Source organism: Parasteatoda tepidariorum, chromosome 1 (assembly GCF_043381705.1).
Source record: "Parasteatoda tepidariorum isolate YZ-2023 chromosome 1, CAS_Ptep_4.0, whole genome shotgun sequence".
NCBI lineage: Eukaryota > Metazoa > Arthropoda > Arachnida > Araneae > Theridiidae > Parasteatoda > Parasteatoda tepidariorum.
The window spans coordinates 98,579,775-98,606,795 of record NC_092204.1 but is presented as its reverse complement, the minus strand read 5'-3'; the positions used below and the strand labels follow the sequence as shown (position 1 = coordinate 98,606,795).

At 29.3% G+C, this 27,021-nt stretch overlaps 1 protein-coding gene across 1 annotated transcript in view; it reads right to left on the bottom strand.

Moving 5' to 3' along the window:
* Positions 1–27,021, bottom strand: part of LOC107444500 (diacyl glycerol kinase 1) — a 411,787-nt gene that overhangs the window by 203,675 nt on the left and 181,091 nt on the right. The window contains exon 3 of the mRNA XM_071186108.1: positions 24,003–24,040. The gene's annotated coding sequence lies outside the window, so the exon portion shown is untranslated. The remainder of the gene's footprint in view (positions 1–24,002; positions 24,041–27,021) is intronic.

The following is a 27,021-nucleotide window of genomic DNA, read 5'->3' as shown; positions in this document are numbered from 1 at the left end:
TATTATAAAACCTTAATTTATCTTTAATTTTACCAAAATCATTACTAAACCCTTTCAGTAAAAGTTACCGATATTTTTCTCAGAAAGCCAGAAACTCAGTAAATGCTACCATATTCTGGTAGTTTTGACCATACTTTTTTTTACAGTGTATAATTAGCTTCTAGGATTTAAAAGTCATAATTTTACAGTCGAAAAAAAACGTAAAACTTAAGCATATAAGTTCATCACAAATTAAGCTTGAATCACGTGTTTTTTTGGCAACAAATAGTGATAGCTCAATAATTAAGATAAACACTTACTTCGAATATTTTAAAATGTTTTACATAAAAAATATAGTTTAGTTTTGGAAGCATAAAACAATATGATTATTGATGAGATAAAGACGAAGTTTCAGCAAATATATACTTCGATAATTAAGGAAATCGCGTTAATTCTCGTAAATCACAATCACACGAATTTCAGAAGCAAACAAGGCGAGTGGAAAAAAAAGCTATTTGTACAGTATTAAAAAAAACGAAATCATATAACCTAAATCTCAAACGTCACACTAGTTAATACCACATATAATTACAACTAGGAATAAACAATCCATCTTTTTAAACCCTAAATACATCAAGTTGATGTATCAGTTTAATCATATTTACTTTCGTAGTTTATCATACGTCAAATCAAAAAATATCATTAACTATGGCACGTTTCAACAAACTAACATTTTTCTCAAAAGAAAATTACGTAATATCAAATCTCGATAAAATGTAGAAGAATAAATGAACATTTTGAGAGCATAAGGTTTCTATTTCTATATCTTAAGCAATGAGATAGGAAATTCTCGAAATAAACATACCTCCAGAGGCTAAGACATCAATACTGTTTACCACAGAATATGTCAAGCTGATATATTGACTTACGAATACTTATTTTCATGATGCCTCTAGAGGCGAAGGATTTGGCGAAATAGATGATTACATATGAGAAAAGGAGTATCGATTGGCACTCTTTTTTTTTCTCAATCGAAAGCGTTTAAGTTCCTTGCGAAATTCATTCTTTCCCCTCGGAAGGCAATACGCTTTTTAATATAAGCTCCATGATGCTAGAGGGCAAGTTCATGACGTTTTTAGTTAAAATTCTCACGCCAAAAACTGCATTTTTTTTCTCCGTCAAATATTGCTTTAAATAAATAAAATATGTTTTGTTTCCTACTTTTTGAGATGAGTTATTATCGAGCAAAATATATCTTTTAAAAAGTATATTAGGAAAACTATTCTAATTAAAAAAGCACAAATTAAATCTTAGCGTTTACGTTATTAACAGATCGTAAATGCTGCAGAGATAAAAATTTTACAGATAAAAATCAAGATAACGTTGATTTTCTATCAAAGTAAAAAGAGTTTCAGTAGCAAAATTTATTATTTTTTTTAAACTGTTCATTTCCCTCAAAAAAGCAAGTGTTGTCGTCAATATTCTGTGTTTATAACCATATAATTTATTTATTTAAAAGTTAATGACATTATTCATTAATAAGCGGCTCAATGATTCACTTATTTTTGATTCATTACTTCCTCAATATAACATTTTTCTCACCTATAAGTACGTTAATTCACTAATTCCATGATTCACCCGTTCTCTAATACACTCATCGATGATTCGTTTATTCACTGCTTTGTTCGATTTCTACCCTCTAAATTTAATTCATTTATTCACTCAACATATCAATAATATAGTATAACTAGGAGTAGATCAGATCTAGGAGATCAATGAATGAATACTAATATTATTCAATCTCAAAAGGTTTTAAAAATCGAGCTATGATTTTATTTTTATTCATGTCAAAGACGGATGTTCGTCTTTGACATAGTTTATGATTTATGTCAAAGACGGATATTTTGGTATGGGTTATTTTGTCACAGTCATTTTCAAGATGGAGTAAATTAATTGTCAGCTAATCTTGAAGTAAAGAGGTTTTTTAATAATGCTGCTGTGAGCGAATTATGGCCGAACAAAAATATTACGAAAAAATATCAAATGTTACTTTTATATTAGCATGTTAATTCTATGTTAACGAAACAGAGAAATAAATTGAACGTGGAGCGAGTTGTGATTGAAACTAACAGATTTAGAGTCAAACAAATACCAGATAGCAGTGTAAGGTTTATTTCATTGTCAGCAACAATCCCAAAGCCCAACAAGACTTTTAAATTATTAGAAAATAAACCTTGCAAGCTTGAAAAAAAAATAATGTTGCTAGTTTATGCGCTATGAGGTTCGCATTAAGCTTCCATAAACAATCCTTTTATATCGATATTGAATCTGCCTTTACAAAACAAGGCTAGGAAAACCTTCAGATATCGAGGATAAATCATCATTTGCACACCAAAAGTAGAAAGAGCTCTCAAACCGTGGATAAATTCGCCCTCTCAATGTTTATGTTAGATTTTATGACCATCAATATAACAAGGTTTATTAGCATAGGCTTTCATAAACTTTTTTTTTGTGTCAAATGGCTGGTCCTGAACATATGTTCTTCACCTCGGAAGATGCCGGAAGTGTTACTCATTTGACGTTACCCAATGGGCATCCGTGAACCTAAGTCACGGAGGCGAGCAACATTACCCACGCCACACTGCCACAGACACCCGTTTATAGGGTGGGCCACATTCACACATAACAGAGGACAACACGCAGAGAGAAACATCCATGCCCAAAGCGGGATTCGAACCCGCAGCCATTAGCTTCGCAGTCAGGCACGTTAACCGCTCGGCCACCTGGCCGGTGTTTTTATAAACTTTCTTTACACTCTTAAAGTGGAGATTGGTCTGATTATTAAATTTTCAACACAATGAATTTAGATGCTTTTCTTAAATCTTTAAGGAAAAAAGCTTGGTATACTAATATTTCTACTAAGTTTTAAAAAAATATACAAGTCAACGTTTTAATGCAAACCAAATTCAAATGGAAAACGTTGTCGTAATACGTTGGTCGTAAGGTTGCCTGCTATCTGGAATTACCTATCTAGCACACGCTTCTCATTTATTATTGTAAAAATTTGATTTTGTCAAAATAAAATAATTCATTTAAGACACAGGTAAGTTTTTCTTTTTTCAATCATATTTTATGTGAAGGGGTTCGATCAGAGAATAATAAAATTTTGGGGCGTCGATCATCAATAAAGTTTGGTTGCCCTGCTCTTGACTAACATAAGTTGATAAACTTAGAAATAGAGAAATGGAATAGGAAATGGGAAAAAAAAACGAAGAATGAATAGGATAGAGGCTTCGTATACTATTCATCACAAACTATTCATCATTTTTTTTCATCCGTGTCGCACTTTTTATTAAACTTAATATATTTCTAACTAATGATAGTTAGGATACGTTGGGATCCAATCCCTTATTATTATCGCACTGAGCGTTAATATCACCATTGTTGAACCACCTGGAGATGTTTGAACCATCAGTTGTAGTTTAAGCGAGTCGGAAACTGTCAGAGCAGAAAAAAAAGGAAGCTCTTAATTCTCCATCAGAAAAACATTTTTCACTAAAAGACAGGTTTTTTCTTAGAACAATGTTTATTATATGTTAAAGCATTTTCAACCATCGCAATCTATTTCAAATCAAAGAGTATCTAAAAAAGCAGGAAACTGTCTTGTGGATCTTTATTGAAATATGAATGCTATTGTTACTGACTTACTGCTACTCTTTTGATGTTACGTTTAATATCTTGATTGTTAACGTCACATTGCAGCTACATTAAAGGGTCTATTTTAGACGATTTGTATTGGTAGTTCTAAGTTGGGATATATTATTGTACAACTTGAATTTGATTACACGATACTAATCAGCATGAATAAAACATGGTTTAAGTAAATTTAACAAATCATTAATGTTGCAGCAAATTCGCTGGTTCAAGCTACCGAAATTATGTCATTGTAATCAATTAGTTTCTAGCAGCGACCAATAAGAATACGTTATTACTGAAATGATAATTAATAACATCCAATGGGAATAGTATAAATAACTGGTTGCCATTCACAATCACAAAATTGCGGAAATTGATTTAATTATACTAGGCAAGTGAAATAGTTCAGCCACTGGCTTGGACATCTCTATATTTTGTGTTACAAATGGGGCGTCATTGGCTCTGGGGACGGTGGGTGCATGCGGCTCTCCATAAGTAAAAAAAAATCAAAAAGTGTCCTAACACCAATATTTTTTTTAAAAATGTTATTAATCAGCTTACTGTTCTTAGTTTTGATTATTTAAAACAAATTAAGAAATTAAAAATAAATTATTCAGCAAATATTTAACAGATAGAAGAAATTTTAATTTTTCAATTTTTTTTCTTAAACGATAAAATTTTTATAACAATTGCAATTATATATTTGAATTTTGTCTGTGACCGCCAGTGATGTTACATATGAAAATAAAAGTAGACAATGAAACAGAAACTCACAAAACAAACATAGTTTCGGTTCGACAATGCAGAACCTTCTTCAGTCACCCAACTCAGAATGCGATTCGTTCTCTCAGTCCTTCTGTGCTTCAACACTGACAAATGTTCTGCATTGTATAACCGAAACTCTAGAATGTCTATTAATTATGGTTTTATTTGTTGCTTTATTCACCTTGTCTGACTTTAATTTTAGCTTAGAAGAGCTTGAAAGTAATAACTGGATTATAACTTGTAACCATAATTGGAATAATTTATTTAAGCAATTTTTTAAATAATTAAATACACAATTTCAGAATGAATTCTCATTTATTTATTCAAGTCATACAGCAACCCGTAGTATCGTTACACTCGAGATAAAATATCCAACTGATAGTCCAGCACATGACGACGTTCTTTTTATCAGATCATGGAAAGAAATCGAAGCAAATTAAAAAAAAATAATTAATGGTTTAGTAAAACAAATGCCAGATAAAAGCGAATTTTTAATCAAAATGAGACCATTTTTTTCAGTTCCTCAGTATTGCCCAGAGATTTGTCAAACGTAATGAAATTCTATGAAATGTCTTAAATGACAGAAAAACATCGTATTCCCATTTTCAATCAATTTATCATTGGATTTTTAATGAATGCCAGAAATAATTACCAACACGACATTTCTAACATAAAAACTAATTACTTTCTCTTAAGCCATAATTAATTTCTTAACGTCATAACTTACTATTGACAACTTTTAACAATAGACAGAAGAACTTCCCTTTCGAAATCTTCTCAAACAAGAGATGAAAATCCCTACAAAAAAGAAAAGAAATCCCTAAGTATTTTCTCGCTTTGACATACCTAAGTCCATTCTAGCAGAACTATAAGTTATGCTTTTATGTGCTTTCAAAGCAATCTTCCAGTCAATAGCAAAAGGGAAAAGACATTCACGCCCCCTTCTCTGTCAGGGAAAATTAATGTCTTCAATCCGGTTTCTCTTCGAACTTGTCCCTAAGGGAATAGATTTTCTCTCTCTGTGGTCGTGTTTTCCCCATGACCATTTCGTAAGTTGGGGTCTTTTAAGATCTGTCCGCACTTTTAAATAACTTGGCGAGAGAAAAGGTGGTTTAAGAAAAAGTATTTCACTTAAACATTGATTTCACACGTAGAAAAAATAAAACATTTAAAAAGGATTTAATCTGTAAGCTCTGAAACAAAAGAAATATACATATATAATTTTAAAATCCTAAGATAAATTGAAATGAAACATGGGAAATATATTTAATTTCATACTATGAGAACTTCATTTACTTTGAAAAAGGTAGTAAGAGTTGACATGGTTTAAACACTCGAAAATAGGTGCCCATTGTGAAGCAAGATGCGAATGAGGAAAACAAAAAAGATTTAAAAGATGAAGTATAAAATTTCTAACGAAAAAAAGGAAAATAAATAATGGTGTAAAGCAAAACTAGATAAACTGTGGTAGACGAGAGTTTTTTATTTTATTTTATAACCGTCGTTGAACAGCAGACCCAAGTTTAGGTTTACGACAACTCATGTTCAACTCCGTAGCCATTTGATCCATTTTGAACCCAATTCAGAAGACAAGGAAACTCTTGGATCAAGTATTGAGAGAAATTTGCCTTCGTGGAGGAGTTTATGACGGAACTAGCATTTGAGTTGCAGGAAGAAGAAAATCACGAAAACCTCTCTCTCTTAGCCAGACGGCAAGGAGACTCTAACCCATGATCCGTCTACCACTGAAGATATTTTACATCAGAGCTGTGGTCAGTGCGAGCCGGGTGCGCAATTCGTATCGACCAGCTATCTCTGGGATTCGAACCAGGTTCACCTCAATAGAAGGCAAGCGCTCTATCCGCTGAGCTGCCAAGGCTCTTAGCCGAGAGTTAATCGTTTTCGTTAGCTTCTTTACGTTTTATGTTTCAAATCTCTTTCTCATTTACACCTGCCCAGTGTTGAGAATGGGCGCCTACTTTTGAGCACTTTTAAAGCCTTCATATTATTTTTTTGAAGCAAATAAAGCTTTCCAATTCTCAATCATATCTTTCCGCTTCAGTTTCTTGAATTTTTCCTTTTATGAAAGCAATTGTTCTAAAAGCCTTTTGGAATCTAAAATGGGATTTTGCAGTCATTTTCACACGATTAGTTTTATCACAGTTGATAAGTTCTTCATAAGAATTGGATTTCAAGCAAAAACATATGCTTGCTTAATTTTTCAATTTTGAATTTTTCTCTGAAGACAAGTTAATCTTCGTCACGCAGACAATAGAAAAGATCATCCGTATGGACACTGGAAATGACCTGCACAAAAGCATCACCGTGGTAACACCAGGTGTGAATACTTGGATAAGATCGATGACATCGCAGAGTAAGGGTGGACAAAGCAAGAGAAGAAGTTCAGTTTTTCGAATAATTAACTGGCTAGGTTAACAGCTCAGTATCGCCATGTAATACCAGACACAACATTTTAAAAGGAGAGCAACTTACTCAGATGTAACAGAGCATCATATGCGCATTAGAAGAAGTGATAATTAAGAGTCTGAACCGGTTGTCGTACGATTCTAAGCATGAGTTCAGTTCTTCCCACCTACCGCCATTTTATTATTATTTCGTTCCTTCTCAAAATGTACTAGCAGTTTTAATCCGTGCTATTTATTAATATCTTAATGAATAGCGCAGTGTTGTTTATAAATAGTGCAAAAATGTAGCAGCTAACCGATCACTAATGAAAAGAAAAAAACTTTATTTCTCTTCTCTTTTCCCAGTAGTCCTTCGGTGGAGAGGTGGAGGTAATTTAGTTTTAAGAGCCTTTGTTGCTGTTCACTTAAATGACATTTTTTCTTTGTACATAGGTAACATACCAACCATTGATAACCAGTTTACGTTATGTCTATGAAATCTAGCCTTCTTCCACTATGCATATTCTTTAGGCAAAGGAACTGCTACACCCATTCTTCAGCAAAATACTCTTAAGACAAGATAAACTAGTAAGTCCATGGACAACGTGTGATGGGAGGAACCTCGTAACTGCTTCGTTCTTTTTGCAAATATTTACTTTAAGTTTTGTTCCTATTCAAAACCAGGAAAGAGGTTCACCCGGTTCTGTTACGCAACGAGCTCTGGTTGTTACATTGTGAGAAGTGGACCAAGAAACTTCAAAACCGGTATTTGCTGAGGTTTAGAAAAAAAGTTAAGGCAACTATTTACATATAGTTTATAAGCGCGATAAACAGTTAACTTTGCTGCTTCACAAAATAAAAAATACTATCATCTATCCATCGAGATCTAATAGCGAATGGCAACAAAGCACACCTGACATTACATTTTACCAATTGACGCCTAAGTTATAACGAGCAATGTGGATAATGACCAATGGTAAGTAAGAAAAGATCAACGGATTAAGCGATTAATTGGCAGATGTAGGTAATGATAACGATAAGTAGAAATCCTAAATGTTTACTTGCACTATCAGTTCTTGTTGAGCAGACCGTAGTGGTCCATTATAGAGAGCGTTGAAGAGAAATATCACACGAAAAGTTCCAAAAGATTAAATGGGGCGCAAGGAATTTACAATCAACCTACCACGAGTTATTTAAATATTTGCTCAGTCCTTGGTGAGGTCTGGAAGAACTATAACAAGCAACTAGACATCACAATAAATCAAATACGGGTTTCTTGTGTAGCGAAACGTTCATTTTTCTACAACACTATTATTTTTAATTTGTAACTAAATATGTTTACCAGATTCGTTTCTTAGCACACATCAGTTGCATTAGCTTAGTAAACGTAACAGATTCTTGCTAAACTTAATTGCACACTAACGCTCCTGACATCTTGATGGTTGGGAAAAATATATTTTGGACAATTTCCCAAAATCCTTTTACTTCTTTAATACATGTTTGACAACAACAGATCCTTTCCTTTTCCCTTCACTTCCAGAATATAGGTGCATTGTTACAGGTAACTATAATATGGGTACCCTTAAGAATTTATTGCGATCTCAATAAGTTGCTTAACTGAACCATATTCCCGTTCTCGTTAAACATAGTATTATTAGACCAAGTAGATAATAAGGAACACATTCAACTTAACACCATTGCAGCAAATGTACGATACGTAACGATATTAGCGTTCGCAACACTAGTATGACATTAGCGTTCAATATTTTCCGAAATTCCAAATAAGTTTATTGGGATTTCACTAAAATATTTTCTTGAAATATATTATAACAAATATAGATATGATGTTTTAAAACGGAGGAAGTTAAAATGGTTTTTAATATCAATATCATGTTTCAAAACCGAAAACGTAAACAATTCAAATAGTTGACCACTTGTTTAAGGAAGAAAATCTCTGTAACCTGATCATCTGTCTATCTCGTGTCTCAACAAATGAAATAAATCCTCCTCGGGGAATTATCGAATGTTATCATAAACCCTTTGTAAGTTGATCGGAAGAAGAAAAAAACTTCTTCAGCAAATTTTTATGCCAATATGTTATGTATTAGAATTACGGAAATGGTGAAGTTGAATTAAAAGTCAACTTAAACTGCTTTGTGACTTGATGACATAGAAAAACTATTATTGATTTTGTAACAATGATGCATAATAAATGTATAACAAAATAAATTTTCAAGTTTAAATTAATATAGTATTAAGCTAACTTATTACATATATATATATATATTTGTGCATTGATATTGAAAGAAATATTGTTAATAGTTTATAACTGAAAAACACTTAATTGTTACTGTATACAACTATATGATTAACGCAGTGTATATAAAAATAACATTAAGTTGATCACCCGTTGATTCCTAAAAGCAATTTCACAGTTAGTGGTTAACTTACACATGTTTCACTATATAATTAATAACTGAAAAGCCACATTAATTGGTGAAGCATAAGAATTGTATGGATAGCTTGATGTATATAAGAACAGCCTGATAAAAAAATTACTATCAATAATAACTATGAATCTATAAGATGACCTTCCGTCTAGGTTGATCACTAAAGCAATTGTACTGGTTGGGGTCAACTTAAATAGGTTTTAATATACATCATTCGAGCATTGAAAAAGAAAAACTGAAAAACAATTAGACTAGATATGGTTAAATGATGGATAGTTAAACTTGCCTTTGCTCGCAGAATGTTTTCAATTTTTGAAAAAATATTTACTTGATATTAGGATTTTTCATTTTTAATGATTTAGTTGAAAAATTTTTTTCTCAACGAAGTTAAAAATTCTTACATTTTTAACATCATTTAAACAACTCATAAGTAATTTTGCATTTTAATAACAAAAAAAATTAAAAGCTAATATCTTCTGCACTAAATCAAAAATGATATTACTCAATCCCAAGAATTAAATATTAAACTTTAAACATAAAAATTTTTTGTTTCGAGGAGCAATTGAAAAAAAAAATAGTAATAAATTTAGAAAGTAATTTTTGACGTAAGAAATATAAACAAAACTTTTACTTTATCAAACATACAAGCAGCTACTTTACTTCAATTTCAGCTTAAAATTGCTTTATTCAGTTGAAAGATTATGAACGCCAACTACAAAAACTTATATCGTAAAAGATTAATCAAGCCCATTACCGGATTGAATTTCTTGATGCAAGTTTATATTCAACCAACTTTCTTCACAAAATACCTCCTCTAGGGAATAAAAAGTACTTCCTTAGTATGTTATTCATTAAGACATTATGAACGGTTTTTCTTCTGAAAGATGTTCTTGTCATGTAGTATAAGATTTCAAGTACCACGGCTGTTTTATTTTGTTTATGTAAGTGGATTGAACAAATTGCAGAATTCGAAACCCTTTCCCATTTATTGTAAGTAAAAGCCCCTTAATTATCAATGTTTCATCATTAAAGTATCATTATGGGATTCTTAAAAAAAGATAAATTATTTAACAAAAAAGTCAGAATGATTATTTTTGCACTGTGGTAAAAGGACTTTTTAGAAGTTATCTTTAAAAATATCATAAAATCGAGTAAACATTAGAATATGAATGCCAAGTCTCTTTGGTATGAGGAATAGATGCATTTTCAAAAAAGGTTTTTGATTATTTATTACGAATAGATATTTGATATAATGTCATTAATGTATCGTTATGTATTTATTGGGCATATTTCAAGCAATATTCGTGAAAATTTTTAAAATACCGTTAGGAAATTAGAAGAAATTTGAATAAAAATATCGTTAAAATTTTGCATGGTGAAAAGTTAAACTCATGATGCATTAAAAAATTTGCTACAGCATACTATAGCTTAGTTTAAAAAAATACGTTTTCGTTTACCACCTTATTAGGTTGTAAAAATGTGCATTGATAAAAGGTTCAAAATATTATTATAGGGTGTAGTTATGTTTCAAAGTTGAAGTGTTTGCTTTCCGGGTGAATAATATATGAAGAAATTGTAAGCAACTTACTTGTTTTAACTGCACGGAGAAAAAAATTTAGGTAAAAATACAAAACTGAAAAGTTAATGGGTTTTATGCCATGCTCTAAGGTATCATTAAATTATCAAATTTTACCGCATTTTATAAGACAATATTAATCTGTTAATTATATCAAAATCATTACCACAGAACTTTGGTAAAAATTGCCGTGCTTTATGGTACTCCCATAAAGTCAGAAACACGGCAAATTGTGCCATATTCTAGTAGTTTCGACAATACTTTTTTTTTCTTAGTGTGAGAACTTGACGTGACGGTAAAACTTGTGTTTTAATAATTAAAATCAAAAAAATGATTATCTTCCTAATAATTATAAATGTAACTGATTTTATTTATAAGATTTAAATGTAACTAAATCTAACTAAAAAGTGCTTCTTTCTCATTATTGTTAATTTTTCGTAATATAAATGATCATATCATAAAAAATAATGTTTAAAATTTTAAGTTGAAAAGAAATCATTCTATATTTGAACCATTTAATTAAATCTTAATAATTTCAATTGCTAATGCATTAAAACGAGATTGGGTAACTTTTACTTAATAAATAATTCGATTTAAAGGCATTTCCCTGTTTTTAAACGTATTAAAAAATAAACATATTCACACCCATAATAATTTACATACAAAACTCCTTAAATCGAACATAAATTTAATTATTTTAAACACAAAGTTGAATTTTTTGAATTTCAGTTTATTGGATTTTCATCAGAAAAATTATCTCCAAAATAAATCGCAGTCAACCGTTGTAGAGAAATCCGAAAATCTCATAACTTGTCGCATTTATTGAGAAATAAAGGAAACCTGTTTTGCGATGTCAAAGTTAATGCTTTCTGACAGACACTGGGCTCTGTAAAGATTTGTCTTTAGCTCCTATTTTTCAGGCTTTTATCCTGAAAAGCTATCTTAATCTCATTTTGACAAATCCTCAACTTGAAAGATTTCTAAAGAGAGTAAAAGATGAACGGTGTAAGGAAAAAAAAAAAGCAGATTATGATTTTTATTTTTAGCCCCCCCCCCCTCTCTCTCTGTTCATCTTTACGCAAATCTTTTTATCTCATGTGTAAAATACAGCGGTGCATTTAAAGTGTCTTTGATTAAATAGAACAAGACAGAGAATATGGATTTTTTTTCTTGAAAGAAAATGCAATTAAAATATGTTTTTATTTTATGCTAAATTTAAAGTTATTAGAGTTTTGTGAAAAAACGAAAGTAAATCTGATTTACATTTGGGGGAAACGTGCATTTGCGTTGACAAACAGGTTGTTCTATTTTACGCGCAATATTTTCAAGCCAAGGAATGTTAGATATTTTTGAAGCTTGTTCATATATAATGTCGATCAAATTTTATACAATCTTAAGTTGATGCGAAATTTAACAACAATATCGTTCAAATTCTATACAATCTTAATATGTTACTAAATGCAACTACCTAGTACAAATTTTGTACTATCTAAGTTTAGTATTAAATTTAAACATAATGTTCGTCAAATTTTATTGATACTTTTTAATTATAATATTGCTCAATCATAAAATTGTACAAGCTTTATACAATATTAATATGATGTTAAATATCACTATATCATCGTTAAAATTTTACGCAATCCTAATATGGTGTCAAATTTAATTATAATACCCCTCAAATTTCATACAATCTTAATGTATTTATTAATATAACTATATCGTACAAATTTTGTACTGTCTACATATAATATTAAATTTAACCCTAATACCGCACAAATTTTATACAATCTTAATATATTGCAAAATCTTAACTATAATATTGTTCAAATTTTATAAAATCCTAATATGGTGCTAAATTTAATTATAAAATCGAACAAATTTTATACAATCTTAATATAGTGTTAACTATATCGTACAAATTTTATACATTCTTAATATGATATTAAATTTTTAAAGAGACTATCGTTAAAATGTTTAGCATTCCTAATATAATACTAAATGTATGTACAATATCGTTCAAATTTTATACTATATCTTAATATGGTACTAGATTTAACCATATTATCTTATTTCTTATACTTGATTATATGATATTATGTTTCATTGTTGAACAGATCCCTCTGAGATTGTATGAGGTCTATAGCGAGAAATATAACAGGTTTATAATTTAAGTAACACTATCGTATAACTTAAACTTAATTACTCGATACCAAAATTTTATTTGAGAAGAAACATAATTTAACACCTCAGGAAGGTTTCACAAAACAACTTGCATTGCATTATTGTTAAAGCTTACCATATTAAGGGTTCAAAATTGAACAGATTGTATGAACGAATTAATATGAGGTTTGGAAATTATATAAATAAATAGAATGTTATTCCATTCGTAATTCTAGTTTACACAGTAAGAAAAAAGTCTAATGAAAACTGGAAAAATATGGCAAAATTTACCGTGTTTCCGGCTCTGTGGAAACATCAAAAATCTCAGTGATTTTTACAAAAAAGAGCTTTGGTAAGATTAACAATAAAATATGGAACACATGAAAAAAATTTGGTAAATGAAGTAAAATTTGGTAGATTATCGTGATACCTTAGAGTATGGCATAGAAGACATTTATTCTGCTAAGCTTACTTTCCAGTTATGTACTTTTTACTAAATATGTGGTAAAAAGAACTCTAATTTTGATAACCAGAATATCTCGTAAACCGTTACAATATGAATGGATTCGTATATTTAATACCGTATATTTGAAATTTATTAACCATTTTTTTTATACCAGAAATGTTATTACTATACAGTGAGATAATTTTATCAGAATTTCTTTCTCCGTGCACAAACAGGCAAGCAAAAATTCGTTTTCATCATTAATATGTTTAAATTTAATTTGTTTGTTATGACTGAACTTAGATATCTGATGGAAAAAAAATAATATTGATTGAATAAAGAGGGTATTTTCTGCAGCATTACTTTTTTTATTAACGGTTTTTTAGTTACTAAAACAAATTTTAAAGCAAAGAATTTTCGAATAATTCAGCTAAAACACTCCAAAGATTAAATGCGTTTCAATGAAATTCTTCGGCAAGTCAAAGCATATTTAATTTTGAAAATTAAATTTTAATTCTCGAAGAGTTCTCAGAAAGTAGAATCTTATCACAAATTTAAGTATTTTACTCCGACAAATAAGTTTAAATTTAATGTTTAAAGAATTTTGTTGAACACATTTATAATTCTGTCAAATGACAGGAATTACGCTTCTATTAGTACTTAAAACATTTGTTTATTTGTTGAAAAAGAAGTAAAAAAAAAGAATCAGTTTGGAGAGTCATGTTGCTAACGGGCCAATGTAACAATTTTCCTTCATTTTTATAATAGTTCCTAGATGTTCACAAAGGAAAATAAAAGAAATAAACTTTAGTAGGATTATTTAAAAACATACTTTACAAATGATAGAACTAGTTAAGTGGTATTATATTGCGTGAAAAAATTGTGTAAAAAGTAATCCATTGTTTTGTTGCATATCAAATAAAAATATCTAAATAACAGCGCAATTGTAACGATCCAATTTCAACGATCAAATGCTTTCTTTTTAAAATTTTCAAAATTGTAATTTTAAAAAATTTAAAATTTTGTGAACTTTTGTCATTTTGAACGCTTGGTCCTTTATGTTGTTAAGAATAAGAAATACTGAGGCAAATACAGCTGAGCAGAAAATACGAAATATATAATAACTACAATTTTAAATTTTAAAGGTATCAATCTTAAAAAGAAATACCAATAAAATTCAAAAATAAATATAAATTATTTTTGAAAAATATATATATCATCGCTAATTTCTCAGACGACATATTTATAAGGAGAGCACATATTTTAAGAAAAGCACTTCAACATTCATAAAAGCATAAGTATACAAAATACCCATAATTTTTTATCAAGAAACTAAAAATATTTCTTCAATTCCTCAGTTTAACCGCCTTAAGTATATAAAAGATGTTCAATTTTTGAGATATTTCTCAGAAATAGAGACATCATTAAGCATATAAAAAATCTGAAATAAATAATACACAATTGATGGTGAAATATTTTTATGCGAATCTCTAACAATGCGCTTTCAATCGCAGAGCAGGAGAATCATTTAAAAGCAATAAAAATGTTTAAACTGAAATGTTAGATACACTTGAATAAATACTAATAGAAGTGGTGCAATCGTTAAAATGACGATTCTTGAAAAAATGCATTTATTTAAAATGGAGAAACGTGTATGTAAAATCAGAAGAGGATGGAAGAAAAAAAAAATTAAAAATGAACTCTGGGCTGCGTTTCAAAAAAGCTCAACGAGCCTTAAAATACATAAAATGGTTTTTTTCCCCTCCTTTTTTATATTTACTTCGGTATGCAATAAATTGCAACCTTTAATTTTTGCTTTTCGTTTTGTTTTTTGTTTTGTTGGTTTTAAGTCGGTATAGTATTTATTTTGTATAACTTTAAAGGTAATTATTATTTATTTATTTGATGATTATGTTTTTAGTTTGTTACGATAATATTGGTTTGTTTTAATAGTATTGATGCAGTGCGTTTTTTGAGCTTCAGTTATGCGTAATAGAAAAACTACCAAGACTTCTTTGGGGCTGAGATAGCCTGATAGACAGGACGCTGGACTCACTCTTGTGAGAATGGGAACTCGAATCCATCCGGACAAAAATTCCCCGTGTAGTAAAATGGTGACTGGTGCACGGAAAAGTTGTCGAGTCACAAAGTCCTCCATGGTCCCATAACAAGTTATACCTTAGGAGGTACAGAATAAAACATTGATCGTACTCTGGGTTCAGGGCAAAATTACGATCTGTGATGAATGAATAGATGTGTGAATGGGTCCACCCTATAAAACGGGTGTGATGTATGGGTGTGGCAGAAGTTCAATTCTTAACCATAGATGGCGCCAAAGAACAATCACACACCCTCTGCCGAAAACAACAACCAAGACTTCTAATGTAGTCGCAGTCTATATACTAAACCGAAATAAGAACAGTCATCATTGATAAATTGTTGCGCTTTAATAGCTTTGCGGTGGCACTTATTGGTTTAGTACGATATTAAACAACTGAATTCCTCCTTATCGTTTTAGAATAGGTTTTTTATGTTGAGATTTTGTCTGATGCTGCGGGTTTTGATGTCATCGACCTTTTAATATGCAAGGTGTTTCGTAAAGACTGTTCTTAATATGTATTTCAAGAATTCTTAACAAAATTGAGGAATGTATGTTCTTTGTGCGTCGCGCAAGCTTTGTATGAATGAAACGTTTACAAAAATCACAATCGAAATCTGATAAATCACAAATGAGGAATGCAAATCTGTAAAGCTCCAAATCCTGTTTGATTCCGGAAGGAAACTGAGAAGAAGTAAAAGATTATTTGAAAGTCCTCAAAATTTTAATCTACAATCAAAATGTTTTTAAATCCTCTGTTCATTAGTCTTTTTTAATTGTGATTAGGTAGATTTAGATAGCATTTTTGATTTTCTCCGCTAAAACATTACATGGAGCCCAAATGTATTTTGTCATTATTTTTGATAAAAATTCTAAAAATATATACCACGATTGTTTTCTACGGATTACCTTGTCGTAAACAATAAAAAGAACAGAATTTCATTTTTTAAATACTTTCTTCACATTTATTAATGATCTTTGGTACAGGGTGTTTAATTGATTACTGATTGATTTTGGATTTAAAAATTTCGGAAACAAAGGATTATAGAGGAATTAAAGAAACGTATGTCTATTGTGAAGGCTGTAAAAATTTTGGAACTTAGTTACCAACAGGTGGCGCTGTACGCCGCACAGATTTTTTCTAAAGAACACAAATACCGTAAAACTGTAGTCAAATTGTAATATTCTAGTACAAGAAACACACTTTGTTCAATAGAATACACGGCTTTAACCTCCTAAACCTGGAAGACTATCTCTTTTCACGTTTTAATAACAGATCTGATCTTACTGGTCATTGATTGCTTGACGGGTCATCTGTTGTCAAATTTTGTAACTATATTCCAAATTTTTTTACTAAACTCACAATTTTCAAAATAAAAAAACATTGCTTGTTTTATTTTTCTTCGCCCTTCTTTTCCAAGTTTTTTTAATTTTGAAATTAATTAGTCATACCCTAGGCATCTTGTATAAGATTGATTTAGAATGATAGTAAATATTTAAATTTTTAATATAGTCTAAAAAAAGTCGCTAATTTTTCTGATGCAGTTGATAGTTTATTATTTAATTCATACTAGAAAAGAAGAAAATAATTTTTGTTCTTTTTTATAAACTCTCCAAACTTTATTACTTTTTCATTGCTCTCATTGCTGTATTCATTAACTTCCGTTAATTTATGCCCTAAACTAAGTTCTAAACTAAATTTTGTTTTTAAATTCAGATTTCAGATATGTTAAGGAGATTAGAAACTTATAACTATAAATCTTAATTTATATATACTCAAAAAGATTTTGGTTTAAACGTTAAAAAATTTCTAAAATTCTAAACCCATTTTTTGATAGATGTAAATAAAATAAAAACATAGTAGTAAGAACAAATTGAGTTACGCAATTAAATTGCAGCTATATTGCTTTAATTTTTTTTGAAAATTCGAAGAAATATTTTAAAAATATCATATTAAGTATTTTTGAGTGTAAAAATATGTAGCGTTAATTTTTAATTTTCTCGGTGCCTTAGAATAACATTTTGTCTTCGAAAGTTGGTAAAAGAAAAGACGCAAAAAACAAAACGGCTTAGATATACCACTTTTAAAAAAACAACAACGAAATGTTGACAACCGCAAGTTAGTCATTTAATTATAAATGAAATATACTCGACGAATTACGGATTCTTCATGTTCCTGGATGCTTTCCAAGAAATCATTGGCTTAGGAAACAATCTGTCTACTATAGCAGATCACAAATCCAACCAACAAAATTCTAAAATGGCTAATTTTATCAAGCAAACATTCTGCATGGAACACAATTTCCAGCTATCAAATTTTATTACCATCTCCTGTTTCACAAATGCGTGAAGAAACGGGAGTTGAACTGGAGATGTCGAGTAGAATCGGTTCAACCGCTGTTGCACAAAACCAGGACAAGTTTCTAGTTCAAATTGAACTGAAAGTGTTTCTTTTTTTTTTTCAAACTGAAAACTGAAATAACTGGAAAAACGAAATAAATTTACGATTGCAAATGGCAGAACATTTTCTCGGATAGAATTCATTGGTATTATCGAAATAGAAGTTTTATAGTTGAGATCAGAATCGCTTGCGACATGTGAGAAAAATATCTTTGCAAATTCCGATTTACAGTTGAGCATAGGATGTGTTTTGGCACGGGAACTTTTTGTTGTTGTTTTGTTTTGTTTACTTCTCAATGACGGACCAATTGAAGAAAATGTTTTCCTTTTGTCTCAATAAAATCTGAAATAAAGTTTTTCATTTGTCTCTAAGGATTTGGAGCTGAAAAAATAAAAGTTTGAAGCTTACGAAAAAAAGAGCCATCACTACGATGAGAGCACATNGCACCAAATACTGATTTCGGACGCTTAATTTGTTTCTTTTGTTTTGAAAATTTCATCATTTATTTGTATCAGTACAAGTCGTTTCTGCATTAAATTTCATTTGATTCTGATGATTCTTTCATGGTGTTGCATTTTCTACAAACAGCAGTTTATATATATAACATAAGAAGCGTCAACTAATCTTTTTATGTTATTCTCTTATCTAAATCGTTTTCTTAGTTTATTATTTAAAACGAAAGTTTCTTTCTCACACTCTTTAGTTTTCACATTCTGTCTTTTAATCTATTTTTATTACAAGTATGCATTAATTAGCATTTTAACTTTTATACCTCTAACTAGTTGAAAAGCCTTCTTCCCTCAACCTATTTAATTGACCAATATTAAGATTTCCCTAAATACTCGAGAAGAAGTAAAGTGATTACTATGCATAATCACTTTACTTCTTCTCGACTCAAGTACCCGATTGACACTCTGATCATATCTGGCAGAATCCTATCAATTTATAGCTGGAATATAGAGCTGGGGGGGGGAGGTTGTGAGAAAAGATTTTTGTTCTGTATTAAATTTCTATATTAAGACTTTATAAAAAATTCACATATGTACACCAGAGTATTTCTTTATTAGTTCAAACACATATTCTCTACCATTTATATATTTGATATTAAACATATATTATTTACCTGTAAATGAAAATATAATGGAATTTATGAATATAAACAAAGTTTTTAAAGACAAGAAGGTGGGTATCAACAGCGGATAGAAGCACTAAACGTACATAAATTATATAGATTTGTACTCACATTTAAGACTTAGATCAGTAAGTCTGAAATCCTGGATCTTAATAATATGAAAAATTTTTAACAGAAAAAAAATCTAGTTGATAAATTTAAATTCCACTTTAGTTAATATTTAAATGTTTAATACGAATGTAAATACCGAATTTAACATTTAACATAAGTACTTATTTACTTGGTTATTCTGCGTCAATAGCTTCCTAAAGTTAAATTACTTTATTTTGATTTTTTTTAGTTCAAATTGTATTATTTATTTTTTTAGATCTGCGTATTCCTTTAACCTAAATAAATTTATGGCAGTTAAATTATCTCTCCAAGTGAGGTTTCTAATAACGTAATAACGTTAATACATTATAACGTTAATAGAGCTTACACATAACTTAATAACGTTTCACTTCGGCGAAATGAAACGGATAATAAATAAGTAATATTTATATTTATTATCTTATAAATAAATCTAATTGGCTCGCAATAGATCGTTTTAATTTTTAACATAACGATAATCAATAAAAGCGAGTAACTAAGTAGATCGAATTCAACGAAGTTGTTAATTTGTTTTACTGTCCATCGAAGGAGTTATTGAACTAATTAGCATATTTTACTTGTTTAAAATATTAGTATGCACTGTACTGAATATTTTATTAACAAATCCACCACGATATCCTTTTTCATCAAATCTGAAAAATTGAGAATAAACGTACAAGATCTGAAAGAGCGAACATGCAAGAGTCGAAAATTTAAATCACTCTCACTTGTCAGTATGAGTTTATACATATATATGTTTTTGATTGTACAATTTTATTTTTCGAAGCACTTGAAATTCTACTTATTTAAAAATACAGATGGGTCGTCGGAGGTGGCTAGTAGGGAATATAATAAACTTTTTTGTTAATTCCCTTCTGAGCTGGTACTTTTATTTAACAAAATTGACTTCATAAATTATTACCTTCATGTCAGCTAATTTTCGAAAAATGCATTTAGTTAGGCTTAGAAATAGCTGTTTTTATCGTAATGAATGACTTGGCGACTTACTTGGAGAGCTTGTTCCCAAATAGTAAAATTACGATAAATTTTAATTATTTTAAATAAATATTATTTCTAACAATTCTAAATATTCCAAAAATTCTAAATAAATTATTTCTAAGCCTATTTGTATGAAATTTTTGATAGTTAGAAAACATAAAGTTAGCAATAAGCTAACATGATTTAGATAATTAGAAAAAAAAACTAATAATAAATTAATATGATTCAGATTATTAGAAAATATAAACTTATAAGCTAATATGATTTAGATAATTAGAAAAAAGAACTAATTGTAAACTAATATGATTTAGATTAATAGAAAACTGAAATTTATAAACTAACATGAAACAGATAATAAGAAAACATAGAATTTATAATAAACTAATATGATTTCGTTAATTTTAAAATAGAAAATTAACAACTAGAAAACGTAAAATTCAGCACGACGTCAAAGGCAGGATCCATAGCCATAGGGAGGAAAACTAGCGGCGATTACACCCATGAGTTTGCTTTACAATTACAATTTTCATTAATTATGATGTGTCTTCACTCGTATCATATTTTATCAAAACAATAATGCAAATAACCAGGTTACAAAAGTAAAATTAGGTTTAAAAGTGATAGTAGAGATATTTAAAGGAAAAGAGTTTGAAATAATAGTTTTACTAGTCTTAAAGAAATCTAGTTTTTTTAAAGGAAAAAAATAAGAAAAATTGAAGATAAATGTAAAGAATGGCTAATATCTTAACATGGAAAATAGCTAGTAAGATAGAAAACAAGTAAATATAAAAAGTTAAATGTGGTAGATAGCACTTTCGGTCTTGCAGACAAAAAGATTTATCAGAGTTAAGACGACTATTGTACTGTTGACGTTATGCAGGTAGCAGTTTCAGAATGAAGCTTGAGAAAAACGTTAGTATTTCTCGACAAATGATTTAATTCAAAATTTCAAGTGTATCATCTGCCGCATTTTTTCAGCTTTAGACTGATTGGGTTTCCTATTCATCAACCGTATTAAGAATAAAACTTGTTATATGTATTTTATTTCTAAAGAAAAAAGAAGAAAAAAAGTAATTCATATCATTTTAATTTATAGCTTTCCATCTAGTTTCGCAAAATAAAATAAAATTTTAGGCTTATCTTTCAAGACTGGATAAAGAAACTAATAAAATGAGAAAAAAAAACAACACTTTTTGAGTAATAATCGCAATATTTTATTAACCCAAATTTTTCCTTTTCATTCATTTAAAAAACATATTTTTCATAAAAATTTTTTATTTTTATGCATAGTCAGACATGATAGAGTGCATAGATGCAAGCTTACGAGCATTTGGAATCATTAGAGCTTTCAAATTATACGTTTAAGAGCATATCAACAAATGTTAATTTTTGTGATGTATTTTATAGTATTAACAAAAATTTATTCGATAAAAAATAAAACTAATATGGAAGGATAAAAGAAACATATTTTTTTACGAAATGAAAGATGCGTCTATTTCACTTTATTTGTTGTCTGTTGAAGTATCCGCTTTCTTTAAATAACTCATTTTTATTACAAATTTTTTTGAAGGTCCACTTGTGTTTTTTTTTTTTTCAAATTTTATCAGGCGTAATAGTATTGATTAAATGGCTTAGATAAAAATCTATCAAATTGTTTATTTAATTAAAAAAATTATTGAACTGTAAAAACAAAATACAAGCGTGATTTATTTAATTTTGAGATTAAAATAAAAGGCTTTAATTTGATATACGCAGGGAAAAAAGAATAATTTAAAAATCGTCTGCTTATTTGATCTTATGAGTATTTTATTGTTTCTTGCGTAAAATGAGTATCTCTTCAAGTGAGCCTACAAAGCATTAATAATGCATTGTCAGAGTATTTCATTGTTTACAGAGCCAAATGAGTATATCTCCAAGTGAGCTTACAAAACAATAATAATGTATTGCCGAAGTATTTTATTGTTTACAGTGCCAAATGAGTATCTCTCCAAGTGAGCTTACAAAACAATAATAATGTATTGCCGAAGTATTTTATTGTTTACAGTTCAATAAGATACTATAAGAGTAATATAATGTAAAAAATGAGAGTAAGTAAGATTACATAAATTAATTTCTAGACATGAGATTTAAATTTTCATCGGCTCATAAAACGCCGGGGGGTATTATTTCTTTAACAATGTAAAATATAACAGAATAAAATTTAAGACTTAATAAATGAGTTTATATATGAAACTTTTTTTCTCTTAGATTAATACTTCATAATAATTTGACTAACTGAACAAGTTTTGTTTATACTCATCAGTAATTATGCGGCGTGTTATTCTTCTTCAAAGAAAAAAAAAGAGAATAATATAATGTAAAATTATTATGTGAATTACATAAATTAGACCAATTACTCATATTTAAATTGTAAGATTATATAAATTCATATTAAAGTTGAGTTAATATTATTGTACACCGAGAAAAAAAGTATGGTTAAAACTACCAAAATATGGTACAATTTACCGCGTTTCTGGCTCTATGAGAACATCAAAAAGTTCAGATCGATAATTTTTACTCAAGCCCTTTGGAAATAATTTTAGTAAAATTAACAATAAAATATGGTATTATAACCTGTGATACAATTTGGTAATTGTGGTAAAATTTGGTAATTTTATTATGATACTTTAGACAGCATGGAATAAAAAACAGTTATTCGGTTAAAATTACATTTCAGTTTTGTGTTTTTTACTAACGTGTGGTAATAAGAACTAATTTGAAAACCAGAATTTTCAGTAAACCGTTACCAAATAAACAAATTACTAAATGAATGGTTTAAATACCGTATTGTTTGGTTTTATGAACCAGAATTATGACTTTTCTTAACAGAAATGTCATTACCATACAGTGCGGCAATTTTAGCAGAAATTTTTTACATGTTATATGTTCAAAAATGTACATTGTTTTGCATATAATTTTAACTTAAAAACAAGGCAATTAAAAATTATCTTTATAAAATATTTTATGAATAAATTACTGAGAAAACGAATATTTGGTATCGTACAGTATTTTGCGCACCATTTAGGAAATTAAAGTAAACCGCAGTTTAAACCTTGTTTTCATAACAATCTTCGTTCGAAAAGTACACAGAAAATTAATTAAAGCTCCTTCACTGAACCCTACAAGGAAATACAATCCCATTATACACTTTATGGAATAGATTGTGGGCATAAACTTTTCAGAAATAAAATAGTAAGTCCTGTTGGTGTACAAGATTTTAAGAATCTGTAAAAATACGCCGCAGCAAACAAACAAAATTAAACATGTAAAATGAATTTATCATTTATGTACTTAGGGTTTTATTTTAAAAGAGTCCTATTTTTGTAAGAATAGGTTGTTTAAACATGATCTTGAAACCTCCATTTAATGCAGACACAATATATTTAAAATGAGAATAACTTTTTGACCAAGAAAAGTTGAGTAATGATTTTTTTTTTATTCAAGTACATATTTTTACGATTTCCAATTTGATATCATGACATATGATATGAATGACAATTTCTTCGCAGTAAACAGAGAGTCAGTGAAATATAGCTCGAGATTGTACATATGTATGTCGTATTGTTAGCTATAAATAAATGTTCGTAAATTGTTTTTTAATTTTTTTTTTTAATTTTATAAAAATTATTTCTGTATTCAAAATTATCACAAATGCTTCGACAACTAACAAAAATGTATGAACTAATGAAAAAATTAAATCATTATATAATAAAAAAATCATTAATTACCTACTGATTTCGTTGAATGTCAACATTCAAAACTCTACCTGGAAAAGAAATTTCTATGATTATCATTTGAACATTCATAACACTACATAGTATTTTCATTAACTAGTCAATTCTAATGGAATATAAATTTACTGTACTATAACAGTAAAGAAATAAGACGAACATCAGATACAGTATTTATAAATTTACTACCAACTCGTATTGATAAAATTCCTACATGAAATTTACTTACGCAAAAATTTGTTTGAATTTTATTTGAATTTAAAGAAATAGGCAATGAAAAATAAATGGACGGTAATGATTTCAAAAATGCTTCTTTCATAAAGTTTAAATTTTATTTTGATAAAATTGAAAAATTTTGCAGAATAATACGTTGACATTTTTAAGAATTTGAAAAACCATAACTTCAGAATACACAAATATGACAAAAAATTGCTTAAAAACTTTTTTATTTTTGCATTTCAATTTAAATAAACATTATGAGCTTTATGTACAGGGTGTTCCTCGAAGTTCGCATTTAATATGTACTTTTGTAATACTTTGCAGAAGTAATGGATGAAATAGATTAAGGAAGAATGAAATATAAACCTACTAGGTGGCTTCGCCCCCTGTTCGCTGGCGCTCGTCACCCCTCGGAACTGCTTTCGCAGTTCACTTCGGATTGCTTTGCAATCCGATGCTCGCTTTACTCGCTCATTGGATACGTTCCTAACGTCTAGCTTTTGTATACTTTTTTGAACACTGAAGTTCCGAAAACTTTTCACGGTAGAAAATTCTAAACCTGTGCATTTCAATATTAATTTGAAATTGCAAACAGTTCACATATTTTTCTTAATCACACTATTCTAAATTTCAGTTGTTGAGAAAAGTGACTGTTGTAAGTTTTGTTTTAAAGTCTTTCCCACCAGAGGGCTAAAACCATGTGTTGTAAAACAATATGAAATAGTACTGAAAGCCGGATGTAAAGCATCAGCTTCGATGAAGATAATTTTGTGCGAAATTTTTTGATAATTCGATGAGAATTCACCCGATTAGACATGATTCTCACTACGCGCTCTTGCGCGCCGAAGCCTATCGATTAAAACGTATTAGCGTTTTATATAATGTAGATTAGCCCATATGATGCTCACTACGTGCTCTTGCTCGCCGAAGCCCATAAATTAAAAATGAAAACTGTTGCCAACGCGAGAAAAGAAATATCATCGGTTTTATTGATACATACGTATTAGCGTTTTATATAATATAGATGCTTTACCAGTTCAAGTTAAGAATCGCTAATTTTTTTCTGTTATAACTCGAAACAGTATGTCTAATATTATTCAGACATTAGCCGTTTTCGTTGAAGAAAAACTTTTGAGTGTAGGGAATACTGAACAATTGTATATTGTATGTTTTCCCGCAATCTTAAAAAAGAACATTCATGTAGGCAATGCCGGACATTAGCTCTTAACCCCGGAAAAAAAAAACAATGTAGTGAATGCTAACACCGTACGCAGTTTGTTCGGTACTATACCAAACAAGGGTTAGTTATATATTACTTAACAAAATAATGCTTTATCAAAATATCTAACTCTAATTTTGGTCGTTAGCAGACTAATATTGATTATAACTAGTTTTTGCTGATTAAGTGTGGATAGGTAAAATATATTCCCGGGCTTTAACCGACTAGGAATACTAATTATGTTAAATCTAGGTTTACCTCTCGTTTTTTCCCTCCAAAACATGCCTATTTTTTCATTTTTTAAAATTTATTTTTTTAGTGACTAGCAAATTCAAAAGCTAAATAAAACATTAGTTTTGTGAATAGCATGGGGAAAGCTATTTATTCAGCATATTTAACCTCTTTTAGTATAAATATATATATTAAGAATAATCTTAGATGCAAATGTAAACTATTACGTCTTTAAGACTTGAGATTAAACATTGTATTACAAATAATGAACATTATAATCCGTAAAATTGTTTCAGCTCGTTTATAGGAATATACAATGAAGCTAACACATAAAACTACGTAGTTGGTTATTAAAATAACGCGTAGTAAATACTACCCTTTACAAATGCTTTGAACTCCTTACATTTCGAAACAAACAATAAACAACCGTATTCATTCCAATTATCCTAAATGCGTAATAATTTGCATTTGCAGAATAATTAATTCAATCAATTAATTCTACTGCTAAATAATCATTGATATCGCGTCAAATAATATTTAATCTAATTTTTACAAACACCAAATCCGAGAATTCGGTACGGAAACTCTAGAACGGTTTTTATAAGTCCAAAGATATCCTTCGCTACATCGTCACCAGTTAATTTAAAAGAACGCAAACATGCGATTGCTAATAAAGAACAAACATTGGCCGTTCGTATTATTGGATTGTGGAAAATTGAATTTCGTAATTTTTAAACACACATCTGGAGACACTGTAATTAATTATGGAAAACTTAATTTCTGGAACTAAATTAATCAGATAAAGAGGCGTTTCTAGAAATTAAATTCCAACTATTTCAACAGAACAAGGAATTTTTGTTTTTGGAGGGAAGGAGAATCATTGTAATGAACATTGAGAGAATGAATGTTTATCAAACTGAACAAATCTAAATCTTCATTAGTGTCGGGAAATCTTTAAAATACACTCAAGGGGGGGGGGGAGGTGCTGACGTGAGTTCTAAAATTCAAGAGAAGCGCACACCTTGAATAAATTATTCTGCGAAATACGAATGCAAAAAGGCGTGAAACAAGATACATTTTAACAATTACATTTGGTAATAGCATTTTCAATTTATGCAGAATTGAAATTTGAAAATCTAAATTTGCGACACTGTAAAATTAAATTCTGGTAGTTCCGTCTTGTATTTCAAATATGACTTGCAAATTTGTACCTGCGTAACTGAATTCAAAAATAGTTAGTTAATAGTTAGAAAATGTTTACGCCGAATCGATTACATGAAAGTAAAACTAATAGTTTAGTTCAAAGGATGTTTTATGCATTATTATAATTTTTTGATTTAACAATGC